The following is a 27,644-nucleotide window of genomic DNA, read 5'->3' on the forward strand; positions in this document are numbered from 1 at the left end:
TTTTAAATTGTTCGGCACTGTGGCATCTGGATATTTCCCAGTAAGTGCAACACCACTAGCGACAAAATCTGTTAACTGGTGAAACCACACTGTTCTTGGAAAAAATGTTTACCAAGAGACGAACTGCGCATACTGCGGACAGAATGAAATAACAATATAAAGCCAGTCGTAGGACGAGCAGATGCTAGGCTGGAGTTCTATAAACTAATTGTAAACAAATGTTACTTATCCACGAATAGAGGTGGTTTAAAAACACTTGTGCAGTTGGTTCTTGAGTAGTGGTTATTAATCTGCGATCCTTGGCAGAGGGGAGCGTTTCGTCGCAGATTCGTTAGTAATCACAAGAGCGTTACGGAGATGTTCATAAATCTCTAGCGGCAGACGCAGAGGCTTTATGCATCACGGAGAAGTTTACTATTACACTACTGGCCATTAAAATTGCTGCACCAAGAAGAAATGCAGATGATAAATGGGTATTCATTGGACACATATGTTGTTGTTGTTTTGTGGTCTTCAGTCCTATTGTACTAGAACTGACTTGTGATTACATTTTCACGCAATTTGGGTGCATAGATCCTGAGAAATCAATACCAAGAACAACCACCTCTGGCCGTAATAATGACCTTGATACGCCAGAGCATTGAGTCAAACAGAGCTTGGATGGCGTGTACAGGTACAGCTGCCCATACAGCTTCAACGCGTTACCACAGTTCATCAAGAGTAGTGACTGGCTTATTGTGACGAGCCAGTTGCTCGGCCACCATTGAGCAGACGTTTTCAATTGGTGAGAGATCTGGAAAATGTACTGGCCAGGGCAGCAGTCGAACATTTTATGTATGCAGAAAGGCCCGTACAGGACCTGCAACATGCGGTCGTGCATTATCCTGCTGAAATGTAGGGTTTCGCAGGGACCGAATGAAGGATAGAGCCACGGGTCGTAACACGTCTGAAATGTGCGTCCACTGTTCAAAGTGCCGACAATGCGAACAAGAGGTGACAGAGATGTGTAACCAATGGCACCACCTACCATTACGCCGGGTGATACGCCAGTATGGCAAGGACGAATACTCGCTTCCAATGTGCGTTCACCGCGATGTCGCCAAACACGGATGCAACCATCATGATACTGTAAACAGAACCAGGATTATTCCGAAAAAATGACGTTTTGCCATTCGTGCACCCAGGTTCGTCGTTGAGTACACCATCGCAGGCGCACCTGTCTGTGACGCAGCGTCAAGGGTAATCGTAGCCATGGTCACCGAGCTGATAGTCCCTGCTGCTGGAAACGTCGTCGAACTGTTCGTGCAGATGTTTGTTGTCTTGCAAACGTCCCCATCTGGTGACTCAGGGATCGAGACGTGGCTGCACGATCCGTTAAAGCCATGTGGATAAGATGCCTGTCATCTCGACTGCTAGTGATACGAGGCCGTTGGGATCCAGCAAGGAATTCCGTATTACTCTACTGAACCCACCGATTCCACATCCCGCTAATAGTCATTGGATCTCGACCAACGCGAGCAGCAGTGTCGTGATACAATAAACCGCAATCGCGATAGGCTACTATTCGACCTTTATCAAAGTCGGGAACGTAATGGTACGCATTTCTCCTCCTTACACGAGGCATTACAACAACGTTCCACCAGGCAACGCCAGTCAACTGCTGCTTATGTATGAGAAATCGGTTGGAAACTTTCCTCATGTTAGCACGTTGTAGGTGTCGCCACCGGCGCCAGCCTTGTGTGAATGCTCTGAAAAGTTAATCATTTGCATATGACAGTGTCTTCTTCCTGTCGGTTAAATTTAGCGTCTGTAGCACGTCATCTTCGTGGTGTAGCAATTTTAATGGCCAGTAGTGTAAAATTCAGAGCACGCACGTTCCAAAAGAAATCAGGCAAAATGCACTCCCACACAGATCTCGCTTGCCGACAGTCGTCCATTCTATATCTGCATCGATGCTCCGTAACCCACGTTATGGTGTGTGGTAAAGGGTACTTTCTGTACCACTATCGCTCCTTTACTTTCCTGTTCCCGTCGCTGCCACACGATTCAATCAGCGGGGTCATCGGTCCCATCGGATTAGGTACTTTGGCGTCTAATAATAAAGTCAACGTTATGCTTTGTCACTTATTGGACTATATCTGCTCCCATCCCGTTCCTAATCCATTACCTGTGGAACGCATTCACAGCGCCATAGCTGCACCTGTTGGCCAAAATTGGAACTAATTTTATTTCAGCGTAATTCAGTTCCGCGCCAACGGATTAGAACATCTACCATGTTTCGCTGCAAAACGATAATTATAGGCCACAGCGGACGTCTGTAAGTAGCTGCACATTTATTTTAACCATTCGGTACAATTAAGTGTCTTTCCGTATAACTACCACCAACTCCTGCACCAAGCATTTCGGTACAAACTTCTAGCATTTTTACTTCTTTGTATTTGTATACAGTGTGATCCACAAGCAGCCTTACGCAGTTTCCGACATTATCCAATAAGTAATTTGTATGCGTTGTGAACAATAATAGTTCTATAACAATCGTTTGTTGTACGCCCGAACTGACATTGACGTTTGAAGATTTATCTCCATCAAGATGATACGCTGTATTACATATGCTACGAACTCTTCGATCCAATAAAAAAGTAGGTGCTACCGCACCATTGGACAGTAAATGAAGGAAATACAGACGTACCAGAAGGGGCCCTCTGCCAAATACCGCAATGTGTCTTGTTGTCGTTGTTGTGGTTTTTAGTCCTGAGACTGGTTTGATGCAGCTCTCCATGCTACTCTATCCTGTGCAAGCTTCTTCATCTCCCAGTACCTACTGCAACCTACATCCTTCTGAATCTGTTTAGTGTATTCATCTCTTGGTCTCCCTCTACGATTTTGACCCTCTACGCTTCCCTCCAACACTAAATTGATGATCCCTTGATGCCTCAGAACATGTCCTACCAAACGATCCCTTCTTCTAGTCAAATTGTGCCACAAACTTCTCCCCAATCCTATTCAATACCTCCTCATTAGTTATATGATCTACCCATCTAATCTTCAACATTCTTCTGTAGCACCGCATTTTGAAAGATTCTATTCTCTTCTTGTCCAAACTAGTTATCGTCCATGTTTCACTTCTATACATGGCTACACTCCATAAAAATACTTTCAGAAACGACTTCCTGACACTTACATCTATACTCGATGTTAACAAATTTCTCTTCTTAGAAACGCTTTCCTTGCCATTGACAGTCTACATTTTATATCCTCTCCACTTCGACCATCATCAGTTATTTTGCTCTCCAAATAGCAAAACTCCTTTACTACTTTAAGTGTCTCATTTCCTAATCTAATTCCCTCAGCATCACCCGACTTAATTCGACTACATTCCATTATCCTCGTTTTGCTTTTGTTGATGTTCATCTTATATCCTCCTTTCAAGACACTGTCCATTCCATTCAACTGCTCTTCCAAGTCCTTTGTTGTCTCTGACAGAATTACAATGTCATCGGTGAACCTCAAAGTTTTTATTTCTTCTCCATGGATTTTAATACCTACTCCGAATTTTTCTTTTGTTTCCTTTACTGCTTGCTCAATATACAGATTGAATAACATCAGGGAGAGGTTACAACCCTGTCTTACTCCCTTCCCAACCACTGCTTCCCTTTCATGTCCCTCGACTCTTATAACTGCCATCTGGTTTTTGTATAAATTATAAATAGCCTTTCGCCCCCTGTTTTTGACCTCTGCCACCTTCAGAATTTGAAAGAGAGTATTCCAGTCAACATTGTCAAAAGCTTTCTCTAAGTCTACAAATGCTAGAAACGTAGATTGGCCTTTCTCAACAGATACTCCTCCGTTGTGGTTGCACCTACGGTACGGCTATCTGTACCGCTGAGGCACGCAAGTCTTGTAGCGTGCTGATTTAGAAAAACAATCAGTCGCCACAGTAAAAGGGTACATCTTTGCTACGATTGGACAGAGAAATCTTATCAGTCCAAGTCTTGTCTTATGGTTCAAGTGGCTCTGAGCACAATGGGACTTAACATCTGTGGTCATCGGTCCCCTAGAACTTAGAACTACTTAAACCTAACTAACCTAAGGACATCACACACATGCATGCTCGAAGCAGGATTCGAACCTGCGACCGTAGTGGTCACGCGGTTCCAGACTGTAGCGCCTAGAACCGCACGGACACACCGGCCGGCTCTTGTCTTATACTGCATGCGGCACAGAGCACCCAGGTGCCTACCAGCTGTCTCAGATAACATGGAAGCGGTCGTGGGTCGTGAGGTGGACAGGAAGCAGAGCTGGACTGGGACGTGGCGCAGCGCCGGTTTCGTAACTCTGTGGCTCTGTGGAGAGGTCCCTGACCGCGTTGCCCGCTGCCTCGAAGTTGCTCTCACCTAGAGTGACCTTGGCGCGTGGTCGCCCTTCTAACCTTCCGTCGTTACCACAATCACACGGTTCTGGATTCGAACTCGCGGATTAAATCGGTTTCACTTGTAGGATGAGGGGGGAGGGGAGGGGAGGGGAGGGGAGCCCTGACAAATAACAATTCGTATCATACCGGGAAAAGAAACGATTTTTTTTTTTTTTGACATCGACATCCATACTCTGCACGACACCTTATAGTGTGTGGCACTGTCATTCCCCTGATTTCCTGTTCCTGTCACGAGTGGTTCGCGGGAAGAAAGATTATGGGTAAGCCTCCCTGTAATCTCGAATTTCTCTAATTTTACCTTCATGGTAGGAAGAAGATATATTAGTTGACTGTTCCACAAAAATACGCACTCATTATTTTAACGGCAAACCGCGCCATGATGGAGAACGGCTCTCTTGTAGCGTCTGCGACTGGACTTCACTGGTCATGTCCGTGATGCCTTCGCGCTTACTAAACGAACCTGCAACGAAATGCTCTTCCCGGCCGGTGTGACCAAGCGGTTCTAGGCGCTTCCGTACGGAAACGCGCGACCACTACGGTCGCAGGTTCGAATCCTACCTCGGGCATGGATGTGTGTGATGTCCGTAGGTTAGTTGCGTTTAAGTAGTTCTAAGTTCTGGGGGACTGATGACCTCAGATTTTAAGCCCCATAGTGCTCAGAGCCATTTGAACCATTTGACATGCTCTTCTTTGGATCTTCTCTACTTCCTTTATTAATCGTATATGAGAGGACGAGGAGGAGGAGAAAAGTGTTTAACGTCCCGTCGACAACGAGGTCATTAGAGACGGAGCACAGACTCGGATTAGGAAAGGAATGGAGAAGGAAATCGACCATTCCGTCTCAAAGGAACCATCCCGACATTTCCTGTAAGTGATTTAGGGAAATCATGAAAACCTAATTGTAGATGATGGGACTCGGATTTGAACCGTCGTCCACTAGAATGCGAGCCCAGTGTGCTAAACACTGCTCTACTTCGCTCGGTAATCCTATCTTGTATACATCCCAGGATGACAAACAATATTCAACAATATTCAACTATATATATATATATATATATATATATATTTATATAGCGAAAGGCTATTTACAACTTGTACAAAAACCAGATGGCAGTTATAAGAGTTGAGGGACATGAAAGGGAAGCTGTGGTTGGGAAGGGAGTAAGACAGGGTTGTAGCCTCTCCCCGATGTTATTCAATCTCTATATTGAGCAAGCAGTAAAGGGAACAAAAGAAAAATTTGGAGTAGGTATTAAAATCCATGGAGAAGAAATAAAAACTTTGAGGTTCGCCGATGACATTGTAATTCTGTCAGAGACAGCAATGGACTTGGAAGGGGAGTTGAACGGAATGGATGGTGTCTTGAAGGGAGGATATAAAATGAACATCAACAAAAGCAAAACGAGGATAATGGAATGTAGTCGAGTTAAGTCGGGTGATGCTGAGGGTATTAGATTAGGAAATGAGACACTTAAAGTAGTAAAGGAGTTTTGCTATTTGGGGAGCAAAATAACTGATGATGGACGAAGCAGAGAGGATATAAAATGTAGACTGGCAGTGGCAAGGAAAGCGTTTCTGAAGAAGAGAAATTTGTTAACATCGAGTATAGATTTAAGTGTCAGGAAGTCATTTCTGAAAGTATTTGTATGGAGTGTAGCCATGTATGGAAGTGAAACATGGACGGTAAATAGTTTGGACAAGAAGAGAATAGAAGCTTTTGAAATGTGGTGCTACAGAAGAATGTTGAAGATTAGATGGGTAGATCACATAACTAATGAGGAAGTATTGAATAGGATTGGGGAGAAGAGAAGTTTGTGGCACAACTTGACCAGAAGAAGGGATCGGTTGGTAGGACATGTTCTGAGGCATCAAGGGATCACCAATTTAGTATTTGAGGGCAGCGTGGAGGGTAAAAATCATAGGGGGAGACCAAGAGATGAATACACTAAGCAGATTCAGAAGGATGTAGGTTGCAGTAGGTACTGGGAGATGAAGAAGCTTGCACAGGATAGAGTAGCATGGAGAGCTGCATCAAACCAGTCTCAGGACTGAAGACCACAACAACAACATATATATATATATATATATATATATATATATATATATATGTGTGTGTGTGTGTGTGTGTGTGTGTGTGTGTGTGTGTGTGTGTGTGTGGTTTCGTGGTTTCTGTTCTGTCGGACATATCCGAAAGAGCAAATACTATTTTGATCCAGCAGCCTCTATAAATTAAGACACATAGAAATTACACGCATTAGCTGCCGTCGGGCATTGGTTTAAATCAATTGGGGGGGGGGGGGGGAGTTGAAAATTTGTGCCAGACTGGGATTCGAACCCAGGTCCCACGCTTACTAGAGAGATGCTCTGACGACTGCGCCATATGTACACAGTGGTCATCGAAAGTGCACGGACTACCCTAGCACGCCTCCCGTGAGACACAAATTCACAGCACATCCACACACTACTAATGCAGAGCCCCTTGCACATTATCCTCATTATTCGTGGCCTTTTGCAGTTTTCCGTAAGAATTCGAGTTTGGTGTGCATTCTCACTGAAGAGATCATTGGCTCTCCTCGCCTTATTATATGTATGTAGTGTCTAGTACAGATCCCAGAGTGACGACTACCTCGTTTGTGGGTAGACTGCACTCCCTGAGGGTTCTTCCAATGAGTCTCAATCTGGTGGCATCTGCCTTTCTTATGAATAGTTTTATCTGGTCTTTTCACTATCAGACGCTCCGTGCTGTAAAGCTACAGATATCGATCCTGTACTTGACGGCTCGCATCTGTCCTTACACTTCTTTGCTACAGCGCAGCGGCATCACTGTCGTGGATGCCCCGTACTTCAAGAAGAGACATACACTATATGATCAAAAGTATCCGGACATATGGCTGAAAATGACTTACAAATTCGTGGCGCCCGCCATCGGTAATGCTGGAATTCAGTATGGTGTTGGCCCACCCTTATCCTTGATGACAGCTTCCACTCTCGCAGGCATACGTTCAAGTAGCTGCTGGAAGGTTTCTTGGGGTATGGCAGCTCATTATTCACGGAGTGCTGCACTGAGGAGAGGTATCGATGTCGCTCGATGAGGCCTGGCACGAAGTCAGCGTTCCAAAACATCCCAAAGGTATTCTACAAGATTCAGGTGAGGACTCTGTGCAGGCCAGTCCATACAGGGATGTTGTTGTGTAACCACTGGTACTCGATAGTGTTGAAAGATGCAATCGTCATCCCCGAATTGCTCTTCAACAGTGGGAAGCAAGAAGGTGCTTAAAACATCAATGTAGGCCTGTGCTGTGACAGTGCCACGCAAAACAACGAGGGGTGCAAGCCCCCTCCATGAAAAACACGACCACACCATAGCACCACCGCCTCCGAATTTTACTGTTGACACTACACACTCTGATAGATGACGTTCACCGGGCATTCACCATACCCATAACCTGCCATCGTATCGCCATATTGTGTACCGTGATTCGTCACTCCACATAACGTTTTCCCACTGTTCAACCATCCAATGTTTAGTCAGTACACCAAGAGAGGCGTCGTTGGCATTTACCGCCGTGATTTGTGGTTTATGAGGAGCCGTTCGACCATGAAATCCAAGTTTTCTCGTCTCACGGCTAGCTGTCTTAGTACATGCAGTGGTTCCTGATGCAATTGGGAATTCCAATGTGATGGTCTGGATAGATGTCTGCCTATTACACACTACGACCCTCTTCAACTGTCGGCGGTCTCTTGTCAGTCAACAGACGAGGTCGGCCTGAACGCTTTTTTTCTGTACGTGCCCCTTCACGTTTCGACTTCTTTATCACATAGAAAACAGTGGACGTAGGGATGTTTAGGAGTGTAGAAATCTCGCGTGCAGATATATGACACAAGTGACACCCAATCAACTGCCCACGTTCCAAGTCCGTGTGTTCCGCGTAGCGCCCCATTTCCTCTCTCACGAAATCTTACGACCATTGAGGTTCCTGATATGGAGTACTTGGCAGTAGGTGGCAGCAAATGCATCTAATATGCAAAACGTATGTTTTTGGGGGTGTCCGGATACTTTTGATCACATAGTGTATTGGCGGCTGGAGATAGTTTGGCGCGAAGGAGTGAGTCAGTCAGGCAGAGCCATCAAGCATATAACGCTTATGAGTGCGAGACGTAAGATCGTTGTCAGAGTAATAATTTTGAAGCTCTGGATTAATTTCGTATCGGGGGAATTGCTATACAGTCATTTCCACAAGAAAGTGTGCGCCGATATTTGTATGAAATAAGACACTATTATAAATAATGTTTACATGAAAATACATGTTATTACTAATTGCTCAATTACCTAACAGCTAATCCAATCGCCGCCATTACTGATTTGAGGTTGACATCTTTTTGGCATGCTTCTCAGGACAGTTTCTGAATATTCTCTTGGTAACGATCTTCACATCGTCCTCATTTTATATGACAGCTGCTCCAAAGTATGTATTGGCTTCCCTTTAAGCTTCATATTAATATACTGCCAAACATTTTCCATCAGATTTCCATCCGGAGACATTGCAGGCCAATCCATCATGGACGCCCCATTGTCTTGTGTCCCCGCTGTACAGAGACGACTGCGATGTGTCCGTTTATTATGCTCTTGAGGCACCCAGTTTACCTCTTTCGCACTAAATAGCTTCTTAACGGACCTCAGAAGGCATTTTTGATAAATATTGCACATTTTTTCAGCATTTAAATTGGTTGTTAAAAAGTGTAATTAGTCAAAACTGCAATAGACAAAAAACATTTAACTCTAACACTGTTTATCTATACACTGTGTAAAAGCTCATTGATTACAGATTCGAGACCACTATCAGAGATGTTGCTGCGGACGTTACATTTAACATTACGACGTACACTTTCTTGTAGAACTGACTGTATAATTAAAACGAGATCTTACATTAATAATTCGGCAATGGTAAACTCATATGAGCTCGTGATAGATAAGTGACTGTAATTGTAGTGTGAATGCGATCAGAATAAATAGCGATATAATACTTGAATTTAAAGCGAAGTAAATGAACTGCTTCGCACAAAACCTCTTCATCATTATTAAATTTTTCGAAGAGAATGTTATAGAACAATGTGGGAGAATATATAGGGTATGCGTCTTAGGCTCACGGTAAGAATTTTAGTTATCGCAGCGAGTACCAGTCCATTACAGGGATGTGGCTACTTATGAATGCCCACTGCAAACTTTTCAGCCAGTCAGATTATAGCGAGTAATAATCAAGTGTAAATCAATAATTAATATGGAATGGCGGTTCACAGTACGCTTACTGCATCCAGTGGTTCTTCTGCAATTGTGTAACCATACAACCATCGGTCCAAATGGTTCAAATGGCGCTAAGCAGTATGGGACTTAACATCTGATGTCATCTGTCCCCTAGACTTTTTTTTTTTTTTTTTTTTTTTTTTTTTTTTTTTTTTAAAAATTCTTTATTCTCAATATTCTTATATCATACAAACAACCCACCACCTTATACAATTAGTGGGTCCTATTTGATACATTTGTATTTTATATTAGTACTACAGCTAACACAATTTGTTACTTTTCTGTTGCTCACACTATGGGCACTTCTGTCTATTTTCCTACATTGTTATATTCTACTTATGCTAAGCTACTTCTACCTGCAGCGTTTACATTTGTGCCAGAATAGTATAAACCTACATTGTTGGCCTTGTTCACCGAGCTAATCCCGGTGAACGTGCCCCTGGCACCAGGCTGGCCGGAGTTTCGATACGCTGCAGTACTATACTAATGGTTTCTATCCTAGCTTATCCTACGTCTACTCTATCTTAACCTAGTGTCAAAGTTGGTGAGTGTCTCAAATCGGTAGTTGGGCGCACCCTACCTCCTAATCCCAGGCATGGCGGATTCCAGCCGTAAAGCGGCTGGCCAAGTCCTCGCCTCGGCGGAACAGGTCAGAATGCGCAGAGTCTAATTTGGGAATAGTTAGGTCTTAATTGTTGTTCCTTAAATAGTCCCTTATCACTTTGAGTGATATTTCGTTAGATAATTTATTCAAGATTGTAAAGTGGTCCTCATGTCTGAGCAGGTGATACGTGTCGTGATTTGGTAATTGCTGACGAAGTTGCGCGGCTACATCGTCGAAGAGGTGGCACTCATACACCACGTGTTCCGGGGTGCCTGGTGTGGCCCCACAGTCACACGCTGGTGTCGCCTGTTTCCCAAACCGGCATAGATCTGCCGGGTAGGGTCCATGACCTGTAAGGAAGTGCAGCAGTCCTCGTGATGGTGTGAAGTGCTTTAGTTGTAACCTTTCCCTAATATTGGGCAGCAGTTCATGTGTTCGCCGACCGGTTTCCTCGTTATCCCATTGTTCTTGCCAAAGTTCTTCCCCCCTTCGTTTGATTTCAATTTTGTTCCCCACGTATACCCCCATCAATTCAACTACTTTGTCCCTGTTTCCCTTTTTTATCCAGTACCATGCTGCCTGTTCCCGGATTTTAATGTCGAGCGGGCAAAGCCCCATCAGTACTGTTAGGGCTCCTCCAGGTGTAGTTCTGTATGCTCCCACTGATCTTAGTAACATGCTCCGCTGCACTCTTCTCACAGCCATGGCAGGCATAACCCTCGTGAGTCTGTGGGCCCAGATTCCTGATCCATATCCTACAATTGAAGTCAATATGCTATTATGATATAATTTGATTAGTTCCGGTGGTAGGTGAAATCGCTTGTGTCCAATTGCAATGAGATGATTTAATGTTTCTAAGGATTTTTGTGTAACGGTATCTATGTGTGATGTATATGTCCACCTCTCATCGACGACTACGCCCAGGTATCGCGCTTCATGGCGTCGAAGAACTGGTGAGCCGTCTATCCTCACAGTTGGATTTCTAACTAGTTGTCCTTTTAAGAGTAGATATGTAGATTTTGTTGGAGAAATCTTCATTTTGGACAGGTGGCACCATGTACTTAGGATTGTTATGGCCCTTTCAATTTTCGGCTCTAAGTCTTCGCGGCTACGGCCACCAACCAGCAGAAGGAGGTCGTCCGCGTAGGCTATGCCCTCTAGCACATCGTCGCTGTTCTGAAGGTTGTCCAAAAGAGGTTCCATATTAACATCCCAAAAGAGTGGCCCCAGGACTGACCCCTGTGGACACCCCTTGGTGATCTTTTTGCTTACTCTTCCGCTAGGGGACGATAGCCAGACCTCCCTATTCTCACAATAGCTCCTGAGACAGCCATATAGCGACGCTGGGCACTCCTTCTCTCGCAATCGAGAGAAGAGCGAGGGCCACCACAGGCTGTCAAAGGCGCCACTGATATCCACCATGATGCCGACCACGTATTTGTACGGGGTAGAGGCGCAGACCTCAGCAGCCAGGGCGATGGCGTCAGACGCCGATCTCCCCGTCCTGAAACCGAATTGTCTGTTACTCACCCTGCACAACACTCGATGTGCTGCCAGTCTGTCTGCCAGCAACCTCTCAAAAAGTTTCCCCAGTGTGTCTAATAGACATATGGGCCTGTAGGATTTGGGTTCTCGTGGATCTTTGTCTCGACTTTTCTTGATTATTACAACTGTAGCCCTTTTCCATATTTGGGGGAATTTCCCGAGCCGCAGACACTCGTTGTACAACTTTGTGAGAGGTGCCACCAATTGGGGAGCCAGGAATTGCACCACCTCTGCGGTGATGCCGTCTGGGCCTGGAGCCTTGCCTCTTTTAAGGGCTTTTATTTGTGTAGCTACTTCTTCCTCGGAGAAGGGATATACCATATTGTTGTTTCGGTATTCCTCTAGATCTTGTCTCCGAATCTGCTGTTGTGCCTCAGAGTCCTCATTTTCGCCATCGTCAGGCAGCAGGACACGGAGGAGGACCTCAGCAGTCTCCTGCCAGGTTTCCGTCATCCTGCCCTGATCCCTGACGGTGGACAACACCATGGGTGACCTGATCTTTTCCCGCACCAACTTATATGGTACACCCCATGGGTCTGTAGCTAATTGCGTTTGTACATATTTTTCCCAACTCTGTAGCCTCACGGCTTTGAGCTCTTGCTGGAAGTGCTCCTTGGCCTCTCTATATCTCAGCAGCCAACGTTGCTTTTCTTCCCAGACGACACTTCGCTGGTAGTACCTCCTGGCCCTCCTGACAGACTGGCGCATCTGTCCCAGCTCGGTTGACCATGGTGACGGAGAGGCCGCTACGGCTCTCCTCCTGGTTGGTACAGCGGCCTTTACCGCCCTTACGACTTCTTTCACCAGCTCCTCTGCGTATCCCTCGACATTTTCGTCACCGTCGGGCAATGTCGGTATTTCACACTCCCTTGCCAGGCGATCCCAGTCAGCTCTGTTGTAGTTTAGCTGTGTCTCCCACCCCATGTCCCAGCGGCATTCTTCGTCTCCCAATGAGAATGTGATGAGATTGTGGTCACTGGTTGTTACCTGGTCCCAGACCATCCAGTTTGTTACTTTGGTGGCGAGATTGGGCGTGACCAATGTAACGTCAATGTTAGTGCCCTCGCCCCCACCTCCTGCGTAGGTGGGCGGGTTTCCTTGCTTATTGGCGACCATTAGCTGTAGCGCCATGATGGTCTCTTCAGCCTTTTCTCCTCGGTCATCTCGTGTGCCGCTGAACCACAGGGGGGACTTGGCATTTATGTCTGCTGTAATAACACATCGACGTCCCCGCAACGCCGTGGTTACTTGTGTAAGCTTGTCAAGGAATTCATCTATTGTCCGGCCGTACTGGAAATACATGTTTATGATGTATAGTACTCCAGCTGGTGTTTGTAGTTCCACGACGTTGCAGTGATCGTCGGAAAACTGGGAGAGAACCGTGGCTCTTAGCGCTTTGTTGATGATCATTATAGCTGCTCTGGGTTCTGCTCCACTGTGAATGACCTGCCAACTTGCTGCCGCAAATGGGATTCGCCCAGCCAGGGAGTATGGTTCCTGCAAACAGAGCACATCCAGACTCCTCTCCTCCACGACTCTGCGGAGTTCCTGCATGACTAATTTGCTGTTATGTGAGTTAATCTGTCCTACGTTTAAATGGGTCTCGTGCATAATATGTTCTTATATGTGATTCGGGCCAGTTCTTGTTCCAGTCGTGCGCTATTCTTCCATTTGTTATGACAGATTGACTGTAAAGTTCATCTAGATCAAATTTCTCATTTCGTCTGTCAAATACTTTTTTGATCAGGTCACGCAGGGCTCCAAAGTCGGTGGGGAGATTCATTGTCTTCAGCTGTATTCTGTCGACAGCCTCCATCACCGAGAAGGTGACGTCTCTGCCGTACTCATGACCGACACGTACCACATGCCTCAGGGCTGTGGTGAGGACCGCCGGCTCCTCCAGGCGTGCTAATTGTAGTGCGTGTTCTAGGTTGGGGTATACCCTTTTGGGATCTACGCCCAAACCTTTTTGTATGCCAGAGTTGGTAGAGGAAAATGTACTGTTTATTATATTGACTTGTATGTCTTGTTTCTCTGGTACGTTCGTCTGTGGTTTTGCCACAGGATGCCCTTTTGGTCGTTCTAGCTCTTTAAGCGACCCTAGTCCCCGTCTTGGGGGAGAGGAAGCACCAATGTAACCACAGGGGTCCGTTTGTACACCAGCATCTTTCGTGTCTACTTTCATGATTCGGATATTGGTAACTCCTTGTAAGAACTCCCTAAATCTGCTGGCCCTTAGTGCATCCCTCGCCCTTTTACTCGGAGACTTTCTCTTAGGCTTCCTGCCGCCTGATATGGACTCAGCCATAATCAGTTCTCGAGATAAGTCTTTGTTCTAATAACCTATATGTGGGGCAATTTCTTCCCGTGGCATTACAGTTCTTTTTTCCTCGTCTTGTACAAGGGATACATATCCCTGTTTTGCCACACGTTTTCCTGGTGTGATCTTCTGCACCACACCTGGAGCAAGCCGGCTTTCGCTCACAGTGTTTGTGAACATGATCGAGGTCTCCACAATTATGACACCGGGGAACTACAAGGTAGTCCCTAACGTTTATCGAGTGGAACCCCATGTAGATTCTGCCCATAGTAGTGAGCTTACGCCACATATTCCCCGAAACTTCAGCTACATGGTGTACAACATCGCGCTCTCTGGGTCCAGTTCTAAATCGTAATTTGAACTCTTTTTTGAAATTGTCCAGACTCATGTTCTCAAAATTTTGTTGATTTATTGTCTCATAGATGTCGTTTTCGTTTATTGCAGTGGGTACGTCGTATAGGATTACTAAGGGATTCCGCTTTTTGGGCGGTTCACACTTGACAACCTTTTTGAGTTTTTCATGTTTTAATATTTTGTCCCTGTCCTCTTCAGTCGCAACATCTACTATAACAACGTTTTTTGTTGCCTTTACCTTGTTTATTTTTATTTTGTCTGCTGCAGGATTTATAGTAGTTGTAAATAATTCCTGTACTTTTTTGATATCCTGGCCTGGCAGGGGTCTTAAGAAGACAGCCGTGTCAGGCTTTTTGGATACCTTTTCAATAGTCTCTTTTGTGGATTGTGCTTTGGTGGCCCCTAGACTTAGAACTACTTTAACGTAACTAATCTAAGGACACCACACACATTCATGCCCGAGGTAGGATTCGAACCTGCGACCGTAGCAGCAGCGCGGTTCCGGACTGAAGCGCCTAGAACCGCTCGGCCACAGCGGCCGGCACCATTGGTCCTTCTCCCTGTTTATGCGCAATACGTTGTGTTTGTACATCTTGAGTCCTATCTGCCAATACCTGCACGAAACGTCGGTCCTTTGCAGATCTTCCTACATTTCGTTACAATTTTTTATCCTTGTGACTTCTCTATGTACAACGGTGTCATCCACGAAAAGCCTCATGAAAGTTCTGTCATTATGCGTTAGCTCATTTGTATAATATATTATGGGCAGTAATGGTCCTATAGCATTCCCTTGTGATACGCCGGAAACTACTTTTAAGTCTGAACATTTCTCTCCATTAAGAATGAGATGCTGCATTCTGTTCGCTAGGAACTGTTGAGTTCAGTCTCACAACTGAACTGATATTCTGTACGCTCGTATTTTGTTCTTTGGCCGGTCGTGCAGAACTGTATCGAAGGCCTTCCGGCAGTTGAGGGACGTGCTATCAATCCTTGGCGCCAGCACCAACTGCTTTCGGAGTCCGTGGACGACTTAACAAATTAGGCCAGCGGAGAACGCCTGCATCATCCACTCAAACTTTCATCATCAGTGGTGTTCCCCCTCCACTCATTTGTGAGTACATACTATAACCGGACGTTCTCTTACAGGGTATGTAGGAAAAGCACCACGAAGCGAAACTAGGCTGTTGCTGTGTTACGCACTCATCCTCGGAAAACTGTTTTGGAGTAATTTAATTTTAGTAACGAGTCGAAGTATCGGCCCAAACTCATCTTCGTAATGCTTTGGTTCTTATAGCAAGCAATGTAAAGTGTCTTTATTGTCTCCTTATTCGGCTTTTATAATGCTGAATAATATCACGGAGCTGCTTCAGTAGCATAATCCCCAACATGTCACCACTTAGTTCATTAAAAACTATCAGTTCTTCAGTTCGTTCTGGCATCATAGCGGATAAAAGAATTCGCATTATGATTGTTGTTTTCTCCACGTAAGTTACACTGCAGGTCTTCTCTTCGAACGTGCTCAATAAACTAGAGAAATGATGTTAGTAGCGAGAAGTCATCAATCATCAGCTATCCGGTTAGTAGCAGTTACCCCAAAATAGACAAAAATTTCCAAATTAATTTTTATCCAAATTCCAATTGGTCCATCAATACAGAGAACGGTATCAATTTTCGTCAGGTGAGTACATTGCGCGTAGTTTGTGTGGTGTCACCGCCAGACACCACACTTGTTAGGTGGTAGCCTTTAAATCGGCCGCAGTCCGTTAGTATACGTCGGACCCGCATGTCGCCACTATCAGTGATTGCAGACCGAGCGCCGCCACACGGCAGGTCTAGTCTAGAGAGAATCCCTAGCACTCGCCCCAGTTGTACAGCTGATGTTGCTAGTGATGGGTCACTGTCTACATACGCTCTCATTTGCAGAGACGACAGTTTAGCATAGCCTTCAGCTACGTCATTTGCTACGACCTAGCAAGGCGCCATATTCAGTTACTATTGATACTGATATTGTGAATCATGTACCTTCAAGAGCGACGTTCATCATTAATGGATTAAAGTTAAGTATCAAACTAATTCCGTCCGCTTTCTGAATTCTAATTCCTTGTCGTGTTCCAGACCTCACGTCAGTATAGTCCTTCCCTCCTCACGCCAGCCTGCGTGAGCTAAAACGCGTGCATTTCGGCCTCCACTAGTAACACGGTGTTGGCACTTCTGCCAACACAACAGTTTGCATCTCGTGGTGTAGTGATTAGCGTCATTGCCTCTAGATCAGAGTCCTCGGTTCGTTTCCTGGCCGGCTCGGTCATTTTATTCGCTCGGGGATTGGGTGTTGGGTGCCGATGTGGCTTCAGATAGAAAGTTCTGTACCAGCTGCCGGTCCATCCCAGATGTTTTCCCCTGGCGAATAATGATATACGATCATTCCTCCATAGCTTTGTAAACTACAGCGAACAACTTTTCATTATCTCTGCAGACGTCTTTCTGTAGCATAATTAAAATAAAATAATTTTGAAAAATTACCATGACTCTATCTCCTGAAACAGATACTTTTCCCTGAAGTCGACTATATGCAATTTCACTATATAAATAAATTTCACTTCACAAAGTTTCAACTGTAGTTGATAAAGCACTATATTGTAATCTAAAGTACAAATGAACAGAATAAGAGGAGTTTATCGTCCCGTCAACAGCGCGTCTATTAGAGATGGAGTAAAAGCTCGGAATGCGAAAGGACGGGTAAGAAAATCGGCCGTGCCCTTTTCAAAGGAACCACCCAGATAATTGCCTGGAGCGATTCAAGGGAATCACGGAAAACCTGACTTTGGGTGGCCGGACGGGATTTGAAGGTCGTTTTCCCGAGTCCAGTGAGGATGTGATTACAGCAGCATCTCAACAGCAAGTCAACGGTTGCTTAACAGTAACTGAACATGAATACAAATCCGTCAGCTCATTTCATTTTTTGGACCTGTTAAATAATAATGTCCAACAAGGGTGCGTTCACGCTGGTTGTACTTCGCTTGGCTACGGCCTCGTTCAGTGTACACTGGACATAAGAAAAACAAACTGGTAGATCAGTTCTTAGGCTTTACAGATATCAGTGGAAGTGTAATGTAGGGAGGGCACACCGAATAAAGTTAGGAAAAAAAGGTTCTTTCGTATGAGTAAACTTCTCTGGTTTACGTCCCTTTACGAAAATGAATATTTTTCTCTTATGGGAGCTTCTGCGTGATAAATCTGCAAATTCCTGCCCACAAAAAATCAAACAAAAAGAATACTAATTTGTTATCGCTACTTTTCATATAGTCAAAAACGGAAACATTTAAACCACTTCAGGTGCTGACTCCTAGCTACCTCAGTATCACGGGAAGCTTCGTACATGCAAGTATGGAATCTGAAACCAGTTACCTGTAATGGCAGAACACTGCTGTTCAATGCTTCTTACGGTTCAAGGGGTCAGAAATATCATTTTTCTTTCTTTTATAGTATTAGTTAATAACTTGAATAAGAAAAGCGTCTGTCTATCTGATACCATTACGATACTGTCCGCTCATCAGTCGTACAAATTCCGAGTCTCTTCGCTATCAGAATAATTTTCTAAATTAAAATAAAGTAATTCAGTTTCCGTTTACACTAGACATTGAGTTACATCTGCAATAGTGTCAATAGTACAACACCCGCTACAATTACTGTTAACTGCAATAATTTACTCTTAACCTTCAGTAAAGTTCGGTAAGAGATATTATAATGATAGAGCACATTGTCATTAACTATGAAACACTGTGATTAGAAGTAACTTGTAGCAAATTTTTTTGCTAGTGAAATCTATTGAAATCATGGATTGAGCTAAATCGCATTAGTTAAAGTGGACTGTGCATTTACTTTACTAATACAACCAATGCAGAGAACTCACTCAGAAAACTCGGCAGCTATCACCACCCTATCAGAATAATACGCTGGAGGAGCAAATGTACGGTGTTATTGTTCCGTTTGTAAAAACAAGTAATTATTATGTTTAGTTCCGGCAAATCTTTTTTAGTCAGCTAGCTTTCCGGATGTCTTTGCTTCTTGTCCAGGGCCAGCGTTGCAGTTTTCTTTGGTGTGTGCTCTCGTGCACTGTGTATTCGATGCAAAGTTTGTATAAAGTTTGCCACGGCATTTCTTCCGCCTCGTCAACCTTCTTCAACATAATAACACGTTCACAGGATAATTCGAACGCGAATTCTTTACAGACGAATGGAAAAACTCGTAGAAGCCGACCTCGTGGAAGATCAGTTTGGATTCCGTAGAAATGTTGGAACACGTGAGGCAATACTGACCCTACGACTTATCTTAGAAAATAGATTAAGGAAAGGTAAACCTACGTTTCTAGCATTTGTAGACTGCGAGAAAGCTTTTGACAATGTTGACTGGAATACTCTCTTTCAAATTCTGAAGGTGGCAGGGGTAAAATACAGGGAGCGAAAGGCTATTTATAATTTGTACAGAAACCAGATGGCAGTTATAAGAGTCGAGGGACATGAAAGGGAAGCAGTGGTTGGGAAGGGAGTGAGACAGGGTTGTAGCCTCTCCCCGATGCTATTCAATCTGTATATTGAGCAAGCAGTGAAGGAAACAAAAGAAAAATTCGGATTAGGTATTAAAATCCATGGAGAAGAAATAAAAACTTTGAGGTTCGCCGATGACATTGTAATTCTGTCAGAGACAGCAAAGGACTTGGAAGAGCAGTTGAACGGAATGGACAGTGCCTTGAAAGGAGGATACAAGATGAACTTCAACAGAGGCAAAACGAGGATAATGGAATATAGTCGAATTAAATCTGGTGATGCTGAGGGAATTAAATTAGGAAATGAGACACTTAAAGTACTAAAGGAGTTTTGCTATTTGGGGAGCAAAAGAACTGATGATTGTCGAAGTAGAGAGGATATAAAATGTAGACTGGCAATGGCAAGGAAAGCGTTTCTGAAGAGGAGAAATTTGTTAACATCGAGTATAGATGTAAGTGTCGGGAAGTCGTTTCTGAAAGTATTTGTATGGAGTGTAGCCATGTATGGAAGTGAAACATGGACGATAAATAGTTTGGACAAGAAGAGAATGGAACCTTTCGAAATGTGGTGCTACAGAAGAATGCTGAAGATTAGATGGGTAGATCACATAAATAATGAGGAGGTATTGAATAGAATTGGGAAGAAGAGGAGTTTGTGGCACAACTTGACAAGAAGAAGGGACCGGTTGGTAGGACATGTTCTGAGGCATCGAGGGATCACAAATTTAGCATTGGATGGCAGCGCAGAGGGTAAAAATCGTAGAGGGAGACCAAGAGATGAATACACTAAGGAGATTCAGACGGATGTAGGTTGCAGTAAGTACTGGGAGATGAAGTAGCTTGCACAGGATAGAGTAGCATGGAGAGCTGCATCAAACCAGTCTAAGGACTGAAGACCACAACAACAACAACAACAACAAAGCGGACTGTGCATGTACTTTCCTAATACATCCACTGCAGAGAACTCCATTCAGAAAACTCGGCAACTGTCAGCACCCTATCAGAATAAAATGCAGGAGGAGCAAATGTACAGTGCTATTTTTCCGTCCGTAAGAACAAGTCATTATTATGTTTGGTTCTGGCAAATCTTTTTTAGACAGCTAGCTTTCCGGATGTCGTTGCTTCTTGTCCAGGGCCAGTGATGCAGTTTCTTTAGTGTGTACTCTCGTGCTCTGTGTGTTTCTTCCGCCTCGTCAACGTTCTACAACATAATAACATGTTCACAGGATAATGCACAATATATACAAATAATTACATATGTAACCATAAAGATTGAGGTACTCTATCTCTTGTACGTAAAGTAGTGCGACACTTTTCCTACGTGAAGCCAATGCATTCCTTTTGGAACGCCACAACTTCTAGTGGAATGCTAGTATAAATGTTGTTCTACGCTATTGTTTGCTATAGCGTTAAAGTAAAGGCACCAGAGAGGCAGGCCTGACTCTGCGCTTTATATTGGAAGCAAGAATGAAGAAAAATGAAGACACGTTCTTAGGATAAATCAAACTAGAAAAAGTGTTCAGTGTAAAATGGTGTAAGATGTTCGAAATTCTGGGATAAATAGGAGTAAGTTACAGTGAAAGGCAGGTAATATACAATGTATACAAGAAACAAGAGGATAAGTAGGAGTAAGTTACAGTGAAAGGCAGGTAATATACAATGTATACAAGAAACAAGAGGAACCTTAACATCTGAGGTCATCAGTCCCCTAGAACTCACAACTACTTAAACCTAACTAACCTAAGGACATCACACACATCCATGCCCGAAGCAGGATTCGAACCTGCGACCGTATCGGTGGCGCGGTTCCAGACTGAAGCGCCTAGAACCGCTCGGCCACACCGGCCGGCACATTGCTATCCTCAGTGAAAGTGAAGAAGAATTACAGGCTGAGTTGAATGGAATGAACAGTATAATGAGTACAGAATATGGACTGGGAGTAAATCGAAGAAAGACGAAAGTAATGAGAAGTAATAGAAATAAGGAGAACGAGAAACTTAACATCAGGTCTGTGATCACGAGGTAGATGAAGTTAAGAAATTCTGCTACTTAGGTAAAAAAATAACCCATGACGGACGGAGCAAGGAGGACATCAAAGGCAGACTCTCACAGGAAGCGAGGGCTTTCCTGGCCAAGAGAATCTACCGGTATTGGCCTTAATACGTGTATGAGGAAGTGATTTCTGCGAATGTACGTTTAGGGTACGGGCATTGTACAGTAGTGGATCGTGGTCTGTAGGAACACTGGAACAGAATAGAAGTGTTTGAGATGTGGTGCTACAGAAGAATGTTGAATATTAGCAGGAACGGTAAGCTAAATAATAAGGAAGTTCTTCTCAGAACGGGGGAGGAAAGGAATACGTGGAAAACACTGACAAGAAGGGACAGTATGATAGCACGTGTGTTAAGACACCAGGGAACAATTTCCATATTAAGAGAGGAAGCTGTAGGTAGTAAAAACTGTAAAGGAAGATAACAATTGGAATAAGTCCAACAAATAACTGCGAATGTAGAGAGCAGATGGGACTCTGAAATGTAAGGCTTCCGCAGGACAGGGATTCGTGGCGGGCCGCACCAAACTAGTCAGAAGACCGATGATGCGAGAAAAAAACAAACAGAAAAGAAAAAAACAGCCTAGCGGTTCAGCCGTCTAAACTGGGAAGATATTTCCGATACGACAGAAGAGTATTCTGTTTCAGACGTTCCTGTACGGCCCTGCAAATGTTGGTGATGAGGGCAGAGAAGGTGTAGTGTCGTGCTTGCGTCGTTGCTAACAATAAGAGTGAAAAGAGAAAGGGTGAGTCCTAGTAGCGGCACTTAGTCAATTTCTCTCGTCCATCAACACAGTCTTCCGATACTAGGTAACACTGTGGATGCACACCAGAACGTATCCTGTGTCCTAAACATCGAGTTTGCTCCAATAAAAGCAGGTCGCCTGCCAGTTAACAGACGCCCAAATCATGATCCACGGGCCTGTCACTACTCTCAACATTACTGGCCAATGCCTGTTTAGTGATCAATGTCCGTACATTCTAATCATGCGGCCTGACACGATCCTGCAGAACACTGATCATTCGCAACAAAATAGGGGCAACTTCGTCGCAACCGTCAAGCTTCAGAATCCGTTGTCGAAACCATGCTGAACGCCTCGGATGTATTCTGGTCGATATCGCCCAAAAGTTTATACAGTGCCACAGTTGCACACACTCGGTTTGCTGCAACGAAAAAGAAAGTGGCGAACTCGTGTTCAAACTGTTGCTGACGTCTCTTGAGGCGCTCAGTGGAAACAAACAAATAGGCATGCGCAAACGTGTCGTGTCTCTGCAGCTGCTACAATGCCGTTGGTTCCTAAAATAACGCGGCATAACTGGTCTGTGTCGATGCTGCTGCACATGCGGCTGCTCGACGACTGACGCCGTCTTACCAGAAACGTCACTTATATAGCTGCCAGTTATCAGAGCAGCTACCGGTCGGGGAGAAATAGCGCGTGCGACGCTAAGTGAAACTAGTAGCGTCGCGCTAGAACGCCCAGTGGGCAATGCAAAGTACCTAGAACGCCGCACATAGTACACTAGTATATCGAAGATATATATCGTAGCAACTGGCAGCAAATGAATATATACATAAAATCAAAGATGGGAGCACAACTCCCTCCACTGCCATGGTTCCCCCCTCTGAGATGTCAGTGTCTGTTGGTGAATCAGTATCTGGATGTGTCGAGATGGGTCATTTGCCATGACCCAATAGGTTTCTTTTTTTTTTTTGCTGTCGTGTAATATTTTTTTTATTTCTCGAGGAAAGGACAGGTACTTTATTTCAGTTTCTATAGTAATGTGTCACATCACCACCAACTTTAATCTTGGCACAATTCAGTGCACCTTTAACCCATAGGAACACTGTAACGTCCTTTCAGATCTTCGGTCTCGGCTAAGACTCAGCAGTAGAGCAATGATATTGTTATTTCTTATGTATCGGTATCGACGTTACAAACAGAACATTGATGAACTGAACTCGCGACTTGTGCGAGATATTTACTTCACCAAATGTCGTAATTAAATCGTTTATAATCGATGGTTTATAAGTTGCTATTTAAATATTAATGATAAGGTCAAATTAGTTCCAGCGACACCAAATTCCACATAGACTGGTTGTAATCTCAACTCTATAATCAGTCGTAACAGTGTTATTAATTCCTAACGTCAAAGAGTTACTGTATAAGGGCCGAGCGCTTCAGTCAAATAATATCGCAGCACGTTACCGTATCTCTATAAATAATATTGTAAAACTTGAACTATAAATGCGTGAATTGACACAATAAGCTGGCTTATTACACAATATTAGTCACTTCCTAACAGAACCGCGAGGAATAAGCTTTCCCAGGTGTTGGGGGGAATTATAAATTATATGCTTCGTAACTATCGTCAAGTTCTATAGTCCATTAGTTATTACGAATGAAATTGTCTATCTGTGTTCAAATGGTTAAAATGGCTCTGAGCACTATGGGACTTAACATCTGTGGTCATCAGTCCCCTAGAACTTAGAACTACTTAAACCTAACTAACCTAAGGACATCACACACATCCATGCTCGAGGCAGGATTCGAACCTGCGACCGTAGCGGTCACGCAGTTCCAGACTGAAGCGCCTAGAACAGCACGGCCACACCGGCCGCCATCTGTGTTCACTTCCTAAATAGTGTTAACTTCAGGTTATCTAATTAAAAGTCACTTCTGTCTAATATATGCAAGTCGTCTATCTGAATTCTAAATAACGTAGTATTTGAAGTCAAAGGATAGTTTCACTGCGTCATAGTAGATCGCAATAATCAATTCTGAAAAAAAAACAATCTAATTGCGCCTACATTTACGAGCATTCAAAAGTATGACCTGCATCGGCTAACTCTCGTAACGTAGTGACACTGGATTGAATTATCCTTAGCCATTACTCACAAATCTCAAAGAGTACTCTCACGGAGTATTCTTTGGGAACGTTGGTTCTACTTCGCCAATTTTAATTATAATGATTTTGCGATTTACTATGATTTTGGATTTTGGGTTTGATTTTACTGGAATCCTACCTTTCTTTCGTATGTTAATAAATTACTAAGTATTAGATTCCTGATTCAATTACTGGTTAATATCCAAATAATACTGTTAACTGGAAATTTGTTTGCTTGTTAATTTTTCATGGAATTTGGAACTTGTTTTGGGGAAATCTTTGGGAATTTTGGAGCTAATTTTTGATTTTCATTTCTCGTCCGAGCTGTGTGACATAGCCTTATGTTACTTTTCTAAGTCGTGTGACCTTGAAGCCGACTTAGCCGCTGAGCGAGGCTGCCGGGCAACACTGGCCCTAGTATTACTAGGCCCGTGTTGCTGGAAAATCAAGATTGCGCAACACTGATAAGGCGCGCTGGCTCTGTGCGCGTGAGTGGGCGCCGGAAGTTCTCACGTCAAGGTGCAGAACTATAGACCTATATCTCTAACGTCAATCAGTTGTAGAATTTTGGAACACGTATTGTGTTCGAGTATAATGACTTTTCTGGAGACTAGAAATCTACTCTGTAGGAATCAGCATGGGTTTCGAAAAAGACGGTCATGTGAAACCCAGTTAGCGCTATTCGTCCACGAGACTCAGAGGGCCATAGATACGGGTTCACAGGTAGATGCCGTGTTTCTTGACTTCCGCAAGGCGTTCGATACAGTTCCCCACAGTCGTTTAATGAACAAAGTAAGAGCATATGGACTATCAGACCAATTGTGTGATTGGATTGAGGAGTTCCTAGATAACAGGACGCAGCATGTCATTCTCAATGGAGAGAAGTCTTCCGAAGTAAGAGTGATTTCAGGTGTGCCGCAGGGGAGTGTCATAGGACCGTTGCTATTCACAATATACATAAATGACCTTGTGGATGGCATCGGAAGTTCACTGAGGCTTTTTGCGGATGATGCTGTGGTGTATCGAGAGGTTGTAACAATGGAAAATTGTACTGAAATGCAGGAGGATCTGCAGTGAATTGACGCATGGTGTAGGGAATGGCAATTGAATCTCAATGTAGACAAGTGTAATGTGCTGCGAATACACAGAAAGATAGATCCTTTATCATTTAGCTACAAAATAGCAGGTCAGCAACTGGAAGCAGTTAACACCATAAATTATCTGGGAGTACGCATTAGGAGTGATTTAAAATGGAATGATCATATAATGTTGATCGTCGGTAAAGCAGATGCCAGACTGAGATTCATTGGAAGAATCCTAAGGAAATGCAATCCGAAAACAAAAGAAGTAGGTTACAGTACGCTTGTTCGCCCACTGCTTGAATACTGCTCAGCAGTGTGGGATCCGTACCAGGTAGGGTTGATAGAAGATATAGAGAAGATCCAACGGAGAGCAGCGCGCTTCGTTACAGGATCATTTAGTAATCGCGAAAGCGTTACGGAGATGATAGCTAAACTCCAGTGGAAGACTCTGCAGGAGAGACGCTCAGTAGCTCGGTACGGGCTTTTGTCAAAGTTTCGAGAACATACCTTCACCGAAGAGTCAAGCAGTATATTGCTCCCTCCTACGTATATCTCGCGAAGAGACCATGAGGATAAAATCAGAGAGATTAGAGCCCACACAGAGACATACCGACAATCCTTCTTTCCACGAACAATACGAGAATGGAATAGAAGGGAGAACCGATAGAGGTACTCAAGGTACCCTCCGCCACACACCGTCAGGTGGCTTGCGGAGTATGGGTGTAGATGTAGATGTAGACAGCACAGACTCTGATTCATTTACTTTACGACGATTCCTTGTCCTAAGAACCAACGGCATTGTAGACGTATAGTAAGATGAACCACGATGTCTGTTATACACTTCACATATCTGAAATGTACGATAAGCAGTAACGTAGACATCTAGCAGTCGTCGTGCAGCCGCACGTGAAAGCAGCATCGACACATACTAGTTATGCAGCGTTATTTTAGGAGGAGAAGGCGTTCGCGCCATACGTTGTGTAAAGCTATTGATAATACATCCTTTACTACGAAGAGCGGAGTAGGTGCGCAAGTTATTCTGAATGGTCCTTCAGTGTTTTGTGGATGCGTACTGAATTTTACATTTACTGATGCTGATGCTAGTGCACATGGTAATGGTTGGGTTTCAGTGGGTCTAGTTGGTGGTGGTAAAGTGCAGACTGTATCAGGGCTGGAGACTTTTAACAGCCGAGAAGTTATTGCTTATCGTACATTTCAGATATGTGAAGTGTATAACAGAGATCGTGGCTCATCTTACTATATGTCTACAATGCCGTTGGTTCTTAGGACGAGGAATCGTCGTTAAGTAAGTGAATCAGAGTCTGTGTCCGTATGGGTGCACTGAATTGTGCCAAGATTAAAGTTTTTGGTGATGTGATACATTACTATAGAAACTGTAATAAAGTACCTGCCCTTTCCTTGAGAAAATAAATACACTTCACATATTATGCTCAGCATAAACGTTCAACAGTAATAGCCACAGCGATCCTTTACGCGTGATGTAATGGTTATTACCACACTAAACTATATGATACTAAAGCGATGACAACAGGTGCAGATCATCTCTAAATTATAACGGATACGTCTTAAGTTGGTCCATTTTCGGAGAGCCACCCGTTGCATCAAAATGTGCAATCTCTTAAGTAACAAATATGAATAGGACCAAACAAGCGGCACCATTGTACGGTCCAGTCACATAAATGTGATCACCTGTAGGAAGGCTGAATAGCCACCTTGTGCCACGCGGAGGTGCAGGAAGAGAGTCGGTAAGATTCTGGAAGTTCCGACTCCAGTACCTGGGTTTCTCGGTTGGGGATCCGTGGTGCGAACAGTCCGACCGAGATGGTTCCACAGATACTCGATGTTAACAAATTTCTCTTCTTCAGAAACACTTTCCTTGCCATTGCCCGTCTACATTTTATATCTTCTCTACCTCGACCATCACCAGCTGTTTTGCTGCTGAAATAGCAAAAGTCGTCTACTACTTTAAGCGTCTCATTTTCTAATCTGACTCCCTCAGCATCACTTGATTTCATTCGACTACATTCCACTATCCTCGTTTTGCTTCTGTTGATGTTCACCTTCTATTCTCCTTTCAAACACGCTGCCCATTCCGTTCAACTGATGTTCCAAGTTCTTTGCTGTCTCCGACAGAATTACAATGTCATCGGCAAACCTCAAAGTTTTTATTTCTTCTCCGTGGACTTTAATTCCCATTCCAAATTTTTCTTTCGTTTCCTTCACTGCTTGCTCAGTATACAGATTGAATACCATTGGGGTTGGCTACAACCGTCTTTCACTCCCTTCTCAACCACTGCTTCCCTTTCATACCCCTCGGCTCAAACAACTCCCATCTGGTTTCTGTACAAGTTGTAAATAGCCTTTTGCTGCCTGTATTTTACCCGTGCTATCCTCAGAATGTCAAAGAGAGGACATCAGTCAACATTCTCAAATGCTTTCTCTAAGTCTGCAAATGCTATAAACCTAGTTTTCGTTTCCTTAACCTATCTTGTATGAGATCGTAGG

At 43.9% G+C, this 27,644-nt stretch overlaps 1 protein-coding gene across 1 annotated transcript in view; it reads left to right on the forward strand.

The window, feature by feature from the left end:
* LOC126418860 (protein yellow-like) overlaps nt 1-27,644 on the forward strand; it is a 108,485-nt gene that overhangs the window by 22,360 nt on the left and 58,481 nt on the right. The gene's annotated exons all lie outside the window — the stretch shown is intronic.

The sequence above is a fragment of the Schistocerca serialis genome, chromosome 9 (genome assembly GCF_023864345.2).
Source record: "Schistocerca serialis cubense isolate TAMUIC-IGC-003099 chromosome 9, iqSchSeri2.2, whole genome shotgun sequence".
In the NCBI taxonomy this organism is placed as follows: Eukaryota; Metazoa; Arthropoda; class Insecta; order Orthoptera; family Acrididae; genus Schistocerca; species Schistocerca serialis.